Here is a 10,923-nt window from a genome sequence, read left to right on the forward strand (position 1 = left end):
CAGTCGTAGAAAAAAGGTCCACTTCTTAGACATCCGAGAAAAATTATACGTCTATCAAAATAAAACCTAGGCTCCCTCATGGCGGTGGTGGGGGAGAAGACATAACATTTTCGTTATTGTATCCACAATAAATACATAGCCATATCATAATGAACAGAGACTGTTTGGAGGTATTTGGAAAAGACCGTTTGGGTCTTTTCAGAGCCATAGGTAACTTTATGTTATCAACACCCTAATTAAGAGATAAGCATTAAGTTTTTTGTTTAGTAGTTAGTAGTTAGGATATGTATAACCTCACCTCTCAGGCTTTTTTGAGAGCAGGAAGGCATCAGAAAAGAGTTTATGGGTTGGGGCACTGAGCCCCAGAGAGAGGTTGAATTTGTAAAGAAAACAAGAAAAAGAATAGAAGATGGTGTTAAAGAAGATAAGTCTTTCGGGTTTAGAGTCCTGATATTCAACACTGAAAATGTGCCTTTCCAGTTGTTCAAAACAAGGCTAGAAGGATTAGTTTCTTTCCTGCTGGTCTCTCCCCTTTTATATATTTTTAAATTAAAAAACAAATTCAGTTACAGCTGACATTCAATATTATATTTGTTTGAAGTGGACAGCATAGTGGTTAGAACATTAATGTAGCTTATGAAGTGATCTCTCCAATAAGTTTAGTACCCACCTGATGCCATACATAGTTATTACAATATTGTTGACTATTCTCCCTTTATATTTTATTAAACATTTCAACTCTTCACCTCCTCTCCAAACACACTGTCAAAACTTGAATGCTAGGACCATACCAAAATCTCACCTCTGACACTCATCTATGATTCAAAAAAACTAGGTATTGCTCTCAAAATAGAATTAAAGAGTCATTAATGTAGATAAAATATTAGTTGAAAAAAAAGTCATAATTCCAATTCCCTTCGGAAAATGAAGACCCTCAAATATCTTTCTACTCTGAGACCCCGTCATGCAAAAATTTTAAATCTCCCCATTCATTCTTATCTTTTACCCAAGATTCTTTGTATTTGTGAATGACAGTCTTCCATCAGCAACAAAATGGCATACTTAGTAAAAAACAAAGTAAGATTATAGAAGAGAATCATGTCTCTTGGAGAAGATTATCAGGCTAGGACCATGCCAAATCTCTTGGTGATTTTTAAAAACTTTTGGTTGACAGAGAACCTTTAACCTGAACGTTTGGGATAGGCGAGAATAGGTAAGAAGAGAAGGCCTAGGTAGTAAGTGAAGACAGAAAATTTTGATTTTCTTTGTAACTTTCCAAAAAAGGCCCTTAATGCAGGGAGAGAACCAAAATCAATAAAAGGAAATTGTGGTGGAAGAGAAATATACAAGAGGTACTGAGCAATATCAAGTAATTTCGTGGGGATCCTTCAGTAGAAACCTTGTCCATTATGTTGGGAAGTGAGTGAATCATGTTAGTAATCAAAGAATGCTGCTGGGAGCTTTATGTGATGTCCTGAAATACAGAATTCATAAAGTCATTATCTGCATTGCTCTCTAGACTTTTGGGGGTGAGGGGTTGAGGGGAGAGAGGGTTGTTTTGAGGCACTGAGTAACTGAAACATGTTCTTAATTGTGGTGCTTACTTCTTTGATTTTTTTTCCCCTCTGAAAAAATCTGAAAACAAAAGTGCTACATTTATGATATTTGCTCATAGGAGAACAAATGAAATCAGAGCCGTGTACTGACTAAAGAGTCCCTAGGTTTGGATATTAATAATGACCTTTAAATTGCTATAATTCCCTCATCTATGCTACAAGAGATATCTTATTTGGTAATTTTGAACTGAATCATGTATGCAATTTGTACAGATACTAGGTAAATTTCTAGACCAAGCGCACATTTGAGCTTTCTTTCAAAGCTGTGAAAAATTTATGGTAAGACAAATCTATGCTTTATAATCCAAATGGAGGAAAAGAAGTACATAAATTTTCAACTAAACATTCTGCGACTCAGTTCAACTTCACTTGGGCAAAACAGCTTCAAGTGATCTAACACGACTACGAATCCTCAGTTATAAAGTTACCTTTGCAAACCCAAAGTTCTAGCTTTGGGGGTGGGGGTGGGGCTAGAGAAGAGTGGTCAGTGGATGGACTGTGTGATGACAGCACGGCCATGGCTTTGAGTTCTTGAAGGCCTCACTCATGACCAGAGGGGCACCGGGTTGAACTCATCAGTACATTTTTATGTGATCCAGCGGAGCTCGTTTCATTTCAAAAGTATCAGGAAGTTTGACTGAATCACCCAATATGCTTCACTGGGAGCTAAAAAAGCCATGTTCTCTAGACCCCAAAATTGAGAGCGTGGATGAATCTAGCAATTGGTAGGTAATGTGATCTGCCTTTTGTAGCAAGCCAGAAGCCAGATGTCCCCTCCCCTTTGATCTGAATAACACTTTAGGCTGCAGACAATAAGATTGGTTTTAAATTTATTGTCTCTTTGATTTCTGCATTCTAATGCTTTTTAAATTCTTTACACAAGACAGGGCTATATATAGGCAACTGGGGTGGTTCAATGGAGGCCAAAAAAATGCCAGTAGCTTTTGAGAAGTGCCGAGCGGAGCCTGGTGCATATTTCTCTGCGAGGAAACAAAGACGACTTACTCGGGGGCAGGAACTTTATCATTTCCAGTCATTTTACTCCAAAATGAAGTTTCCCACTCCTAGCCCCAGCCAGATTTGTGAAAAAGGTCCTTGCAGAATGCCCCTCTCAGCAAAGCACTAAAGCAGAAGAATCCAATTTAAGTAAAGGAACCTAAATCAGAGTGTCTCCCTTCTCTCAGCCCTCTGTAACCTTCACCCCCACTAAGGTTGTATTCCTGTCCTTGATGATGCAGCCTGTGTAAAGGAAGTCAGATGAGGCCAAGAGCTTGATTTCATTAGTCCTGTTGGTGGTAGAGATGCAAATGTTTGAATCCAACCTCACTCCCAGAGAAGAGTTACATGGCATTTGGAAACCTCCTTCAATTAATGGTAAGTGAACAGTATTGACTGGGCACTCAAACGAGGAAAAGCATTTGGCTCAGTTTCTGCCCTCGAGGAGATCAAATGCGGGACAATGGTCCCAAGAAGTCACCGTTTTCTGGGAAGGACACCAGAAGGACTGAAGGAAAAGTTATTCAAGTCTCAACATGTTTTCATTGCAGCTACGTGACCTTGAGTGCATCCTGGCTTCTCCTCATCTCCATTTTCTCTGGAATATTAGGTGAACTCATACTGACCCAGCATTTTATTAGATTAAAAAGCCTTTCCACAGGCAGATCTCATTTGAGCCCAATAATCAACGTGTGAGGTAGCCAGCCAGCTCTGTCCATATTTTAGGATGAGGAAGTTGAGCTAAAGGATGAAGGCTTTTCGGAAGCTTCATTACTAGGCTGAGACAAAGGCGATACTGGGACTCAGATCTCCTGACACCTTCTCCAGAGCTCTGTCCGATTAATAAGACTCGCCCTGCCTCTCTGCCTGTGAGCCATGAGGACCGGAGGGAGCTTTGTCTGTAAGAAGTGTTTGCAAAGTAATACAGTGATTACAGCAAAATTCTGATTCCTTCTTCCATAGAGTCCCCTGGGGACTTCTCCCTGAAGAAACGACAAGCCATGAAAGCACTAAGAGAAGTATGGAATAAGAAAATAGTGAACACTGACTTTTCCCTCATTCTGTGGTGCAGCTCACCTTTGCAGTGTGAAAGCAAAATCCCAGAGGGCTCTCCTTCAAGTCAACACATCTATCAGATTTTCCAGTCCGTTTTCAATCAATTCCTTGGATATCAGGTATTAGGTCGTAAAGCACTCTTTTCTACTTTATGGTAATATAAAAATATGAACGATGGCCACAGATGAAGCTTTTAAGTCTGATGGGGACAGCCCTCAATACGAGCTCTTAGAAGACTAAAGGATCGTCGGGAGAGGCTGTGAAGTTGGGAGCAAAAGCAGGCCCTCACCACACCTAATAATCAGGTCTCCCTAATATATTATCCTTCGTGGTCGCAAAGCACTATACCAGATGTTTTTTAAAAAATATAAGACCCAGGCTGTATACCCAAGAGCATTACAGACAAAATAGTGGCAGAAGCACTTAAAAAAAAGAAAATCTGTGAAGTCAGCACCTACAGGATTATATACAAATAGGTAAACATGGAGCTAGACTCAACCGTCATGGAACTGATGTGGCTGGCTTCGCTCATGTTTTATATAGTGGTCTCTTAAAATGAGGCATCCTTTCAGACCTATGGCCCAGCTGCCTCTTCTCTACACCTTTATCCTTTTCCAAAAACTTAGAAATCATCCTATCTAAATGAAGGCCTCCAATGTATTGAATGAGTACCAAGGAAGTTCTAACTATATCATCAAATTATCTTAGACAGCCTGAGAAAGAGTCATGTAGGGACTGTGGAATCTTATCCTAAAGATCAGAACCTCAGTTTGTAGTCAGTTCCTGAGAATGGGTCTCAGTTCTTAGCTCAGACATGCAGGCTCTCCCTCTGACTGCCAGTCTGGCGGATGGAATTGGGTGCTCTCAGTGATGAGGTCTGGTCAGCAGGTGACACTATGCCGTGAGCAGTGAAGCAGGCTAATGCTTCTTGGATTCTGTATGAGGGAGAGATCACTGCTTGTCACCGAGATTAATATTTCAGCACGGCCTTCCATTGTCATCCCTTGGCCTAGCCCAAATCAAAACATGAGGAAGGGAGCCAAGTGAGACCATTTAAATAAAAATCATCTGCTGTATGTAGCATAGGGATATTTAAACATGAAGTTTAAAGTTTAACTAATATTCCAGTCCTACTGTCTTATGATGTACAGTCCTACTGTCTTATGATATACAGCAATCTTTCTAAAATGCTACTATCTGATAGATATCATTTGATTCTCCTAACTTTGTGAGGTAGGGAGGTATGAATGTATATTTGGCAGACTGAGAAAGCAAGATTCTAAAAGGTCCAGTAACTTGCTTGAAGTCATAGAGCAGAGTTGTGACAAGAACTCAGCCTCTCAATGCTGAATTCAGAGCTTTTCAAATTACCAATCTGCCTCTGTCATCTATCTATCTATCTATCTATCTATCTATCTATCTATCTATCTATCTATCTATCTATCATCTATCTATCTATCATCATCTATTATCTATCGCCACATAGTCTGATCTGTATTAGCCTCCAAGGCTCTCTAGATTGTAATAAAATTGTGGCTTCTGTGTTTTGTTTTGGTCCTTTTAAAGATTTGCTTTCTTTATCATGCTTTATCATATTCATACAGAACAATACACAAAACAAAGTAAAGTTTATGACTTGTTAGAAAACAAAGACCTCTGTAATGTTGCCAGCACTGTGAAGGCCTTTCGTGTATGCTACCTGGGGCAACTTCATGGGCGTGAGATAGGAGTTTATGCTTAGGAGGGCTCCACATTTGGTTTAATGCTCTGGTGCTACTGTTTTGAAATTCTTCATAGAATTTTTATTTTGCTCTGGGACTATTAAATTATGTATCCAGTCATGCTCCTACCCAATCGTGTCCCCTCCCACAAAATAAGCATTATCCTAACTTTTACATCCCTTCTTTACTTCTCTCTATAGTTTTATCACCTTGGGATGCATATATAAACATTATAGCTTATTTTGTTTTTGAATTTGATATAAATGGAATTATATGGCATATTATTTGTGTGTACGGCATCTTTTAGTCAGTTTTGTTTATGAGATTTATTCTTGCTATTTATTTATTTGTAGCTGTTATTCATTCAGTCTTATTGCTGTAAAATATGGTAATAGATATATATCATAATGTATTTTTTCTTTATTCTACTTTTGTTGGAAATTTGACTCATTTCCAAGTTTGGCTATTATGAGTAAGGCTATTATAATCATTGTTGTATGTGTATCTATCTATCTATCTATCTATCTATCTATCTATCATCTATCTATCTATCATCATCTATTATCTATCGCCACATAGTCTGATCTGTATTAGCCTCCAAGGCTCTCTAGATTGTAATAAAATTGTGGCTTCTGTGTTTTGTTTTGGTCCTTTTAAAGATTTGCTTTCTTTATCATGCTTTATCATATTCATACAGAACAATACACAAAACAAAGTAAAGTTTATGACTTGTTAGAAAACAAAGACCTCTGTAATGTTGCCAGCACTGTGAAGGCCTTTCGTGTATGCTACCTGGGGCAACTTCATGGGCGTGAGATAGGAGTTTATGCTTAGGAGGGCTCCACATTTGGTTTAATGCTCTGGTGCTACTGTTTTGAAATTCTTCATAGAATTTTTATTTTGCTCTGGGACTATTAAATTATGTATCCAGTCATGCTCCTACCCAATCGTGTCCCCTCCCACAAAATAAGCATTATCCTAACTTTTACATCCCTTCTTTACTTCTCTCTATAGTTTTATCACCTTGGGATGCATATATAAACATTATAGCTTATTTTGTTTTTGAATTTGATATAAATGGAATTATATGGCATATTATTTGTGTGTACGGCATCTTTTAGTCAGTTTTGTTTATGAGATTTATTCTTGCTATTTATTTATTTGTAGCTGTTATTCATTCAGTCTTATTGCTGTAAAATATGGTAATAGATATATATCATAATGTATTTTTTCTTTATTCTACTTTTGTTGGAAATTTGACTCATTTCCAAGTTTGGCTATTATGAGTAAGGCTATTATAATCATTGTTGTATGTGTATCTTTGTACCAGAGTACATGTACTTCTATTGAGTATTTACCTAATAATGAAATTGCTAGGTCATGAAGTGTTTGCTCAGTTTTAGTAGGTAATGCTAAACTATTTTTCTAAAGTAACCATCTCAACTTACATTCTCTCCGACAGCATGTACTGTCTGCCTTTTAAATTTCAATCATTCTGCTGTATATATTAAATCACAGTGATATCTCATTGTGATTTTAATTTGGACTTCCTTGATCAGTAATGAGGCTGAGTATCTTTTCAAAATGTATTGGCAATTTGGATACCCTCTTTTGTCTAGTTTCTTGTTGATTCTTTTATTGTATTATTAGGATGGGAATCCTTTATCAGAAATATGTATTACAAATATTTTCTCCCAGTCTGTGCCTTAAAGATGTCTTTTGATGAAGGGAAGTTCTTAGTTTTAATATAGTAAAATTTATCAATCTTTATGGTTGGTAGTTTTTTGTGTACTGTTTAAAAATCTTTAAGCTTTTAAGACTTTATTTTTGTTTTCCTGAAATTTAATTATGGTATACCTAGGAATGAATTGTTTTTATTTATACTGCTTGGATTTCTTACAGCTTCTTGAATTGGTTGATGTCTTTATTTAGTTTTGGAAATTCTGTCATTAACTCTGCTGATGAAGCTTTATTACTTATCACTGTGTAATCTGCTTTTCTTCTCTTCAGCTTTTTCATATCTCTGGGTTTCGTTTTGAATATTTTCTTCTGATTTGCATTCCAGTTCATCAATTCTCTATTAAATTATTTCTAATTTGTTGTTATACCCGTTCAGTACATTCTCAGTTGAGGTTATTGTATTTTTCAGTTCTAGAATTTTTCTCTCCCAGTTCTGCCCCATGTTTTTGTGGCTTTCAGTTCTCTGCCAAAATTTACAATCTTTTATTTTTACAGCTTATCAGTAAACTGATAGTACTAATATCTAGAGCCTCTCCCTATTTGCTTTTATGGAGCATTATTCCTACTGATTCTCATTCATGATTGTTGTCTCCTCATATGCTTGTTTAGACTTGTGTGACAGCCATTTTATTTGAAAAGTTGGTTTGTTTCTACAGAATATTATATTCTTCTAGAAAAAATTGTTGTTGTTGTTGTTGTTGTTCCAGGCACCTGAGAGCACTAGCAAACTGGTATTGTCTTACCTTGGCACTATCGATATGTCAAGCTAGGTAATTCTGTATTGTGGGTGCACGTCCTGTGCTTTACAGGATGGTTAGTAGTATCTCAGCCTCTTCCCACTAGATGCCTCTTCCCAGTTACAACAATAAAAAATGTTTCCAGATACTGCCAAATGCCACTTGGTATTTGAGAACCACTGTATGAACCCCAAACAAGGGATTTTATCAGGTTTAAACACAATGGGACCTGATCTCCCTTTTTGTCACCCTCGCACATCAAAGCTATCCAAAGCATAGTTTAGCCTCTTAGTCATCACTTTCAGAATCCCCAGGTGGAAAGCAATACCAAATATCACGTTTATCTCTCTGGTTTTTGATCTACTCTGAAATCTTAGTTTAGTAATTTTCAGTTTCTAAAGACTTTCCCAAAGTCTTTCAAGTAAATTAAAAAAAAAAAAATTATCCTGCTTTTCTAATTGTTTTCAGTGAAGACTAGATCCAGATTTGATGTATATATGCACACACATTCCTGTTGCTTGAAGAACACCCTGTCATATCTTATGGCTTATCTGGAGCTATAGATACAGGGATTCTATCTATACTGATTCTCATATGGGCCGTTCTGCCCACCTGGTAGAGGCTCTCTCTTTGCCCTGCCTGTACCCTCTTTGCTCTTAAAACATTCTTCAAGACAAAGTCTAAAAAACTAGTTTTCAGCTCTCAATTTCAATAACTGTCTGGAATATGTGTTGACTGTAAATGCCCATCCATTTTCATTAGTGATGTGTTTCCTCCTTGCTATGTTGTATGTCTTGAAGATAAGGGATTATACAGTGCTTTCTATACTAGCTGCTAGTCCAAACAAATGTGGAAATTAAAGTGCAGTAAGTCCATAGAAGTAATGTACTGTTGTGGGATAGCTAGAACTGAAAGCATGTGTCACCTCTAGAGAAATGAGAAGGGCCAAAATGAATCAACTCACATGCAAACCAGGTAATAAAGTGATGAGGTTTGGGTTAAGGAGATGGGACAATTCTTTCCCATTATGAAGTTTGACAGCGGATGGTCCAAGGAAAAGCAAAAGCAATACTTACTGGTCTTATAAGAGACTATTCTCTCTTATGTGAGAAAAAGAAATAATGTTTATTGTTTTGTATCACAAGTTTCTGCATCATTTCTTTTTATCTTATGCTATCTGTTTGAGATCTTTTTCCCCCAGTTTTAGATGAGGAAACTGAGGTTTAGCATGCTGTAACTTGCTTCAGGTCACCAACTTAGTAAGTGGCAGAGCTGGGATATAAGATTTGGTCTGACCTCAAAGCCATAATTTTTTCTCATGCTTTGCTGCCCTTATGGTTTTCTTAGGGTTGACTTCTCATTCGAGGGCATGTAAAATAAATTTGTATTTTAGAAGACCATCTTTCTCTAAGTTACCATTGAGTCTTAAGTGGGGATCCAATGAGAAGAGGGACTCATATCAGAAAGGGCCTGTTGAGAGGCTGTAAGATGACCGCTCAGAGAGCCCTTGGTGGTGTCAATGTTCTTTTACCCATCACACAAAACTAGAGGTAGAAGCTGAAGAGCGGAGCTGCTCTGACTTTCTAGGTTAGCACTCTTTCTTCACTTCTTAGGCCCACATTTTTCTTCTGTGGGACAAATCCCTCTAAATGCAATAGTTTCTCAAAGGTGACCAAAACCATTCCAGTCTTTGGAAATAGGCTGGAAGTCTTGGAAGATCAAGCAAAGTATTGGATAATTTGGTAACTCTTGATGTTATCTAGAACTTGAAGTATAAGGGAGGGCCTTTACTTTCTTGAAGGATTTTTTTCTTTCCTTCTACTTCTGGTTCTGGCCAGCATAAGAAAACTGAATATATAACTATCTATTTATTTGTGGTCCTTTCACTAACAATAAAATACTCTCTCAAAAAAGGGTTTAATTTCAGCAGCAAGGATCTTCAAAATGTCTTTAAATGAGGTTCAACTGGGTTTCAATTTGACCTCAGATCAACCAACAGATATACCACAATATAGGTAAGAAGGCTCTGGGAAATTCTAGCACTACATGATCTAGTTTTATTTAAACATTCTTTTCTGTGAATAGAACATTGTTTTACCTTGTCAGATATAATTCCAGATTGATTTATTACCAGGTTACTCTAGAAGAACTACCCAAAAGTGTTTCTCTTAGTCACACAGCATTTCTCATATGATTATCACCAACTTCTGGTTGTTTTTTTTCTTTTTCCTTTCTTTTTTTTTTTTTGTCTTGCCCTACTTTATCTCATCTACAGAAAGAAAATTCTGAAAGGTGTGTATTTAGCTGCTTCTTTTTCTTTTTCTTTTTCTTTTGATATTAGCTAGCAGTTCTCATTATTATCACCAACTTCTGGTTGTTTTTTTTCTTTTTCCTTTCTTTTTTTTTTTTTGTCTTGCCCTACTTTATCTCATCTACAGAAAGAAAATTCTGAAAGGTGTGTATTTAGCTGCTTCTTTTTCTTTTTCTTTTTCTTTTCTTATTAGCTGTTTCTTGAAAGATATGATATATATATATATATATCCACATATAATATATATGGATATATATATATATATATATATATATATATATACATATCCTTTAACAATTACTTTAAATGTAAATGGATTAAATGCTGCAATAAAAAAATAGGGTGGCTAAAAAAAACATACGGTAGCTAAAAAAATAGGGTGGCTGAATAGATAAGAAAATAAGACCCTTACATATAAGAGATCAAAATAAGACCCCTACCTACAAGAGATCAACTTCAGATCGAAAGACACACACAGGCTAAAAGTAAAGGGATGGAAAAAAAATATTTTATGAAAATGGAAACAAACAAAAATTCTGAGGTAGTAATACTTATACCAGACAAAATAGACATTAAAACAAAGGATATAACAGGAGACAAGAGGACCCATTACTCCGTCTTCTAGGTAGTTATTCAAAGAAACAGAAAACACTACTTTGAAGAGACATGTGAACCCTTATGTTTATTGCAACATTACTTACAAGAAATTGAGGCACTCTGGTTGTTCATCAGGGGGTGAATGGGTA

The sequence above is a fragment of the Pteropus alecto genome, unplaced genomic scaffold, assembly GCF_000325575.1.
Source record: "Pteropus alecto unplaced genomic scaffold, ASM32557v1 scaffold86, whole genome shotgun sequence".
Lineage (NCBI taxonomy): Eukaryota > Metazoa > Chordata > Mammalia > Chiroptera > Pteropodidae > Pteropus > Pteropus alecto.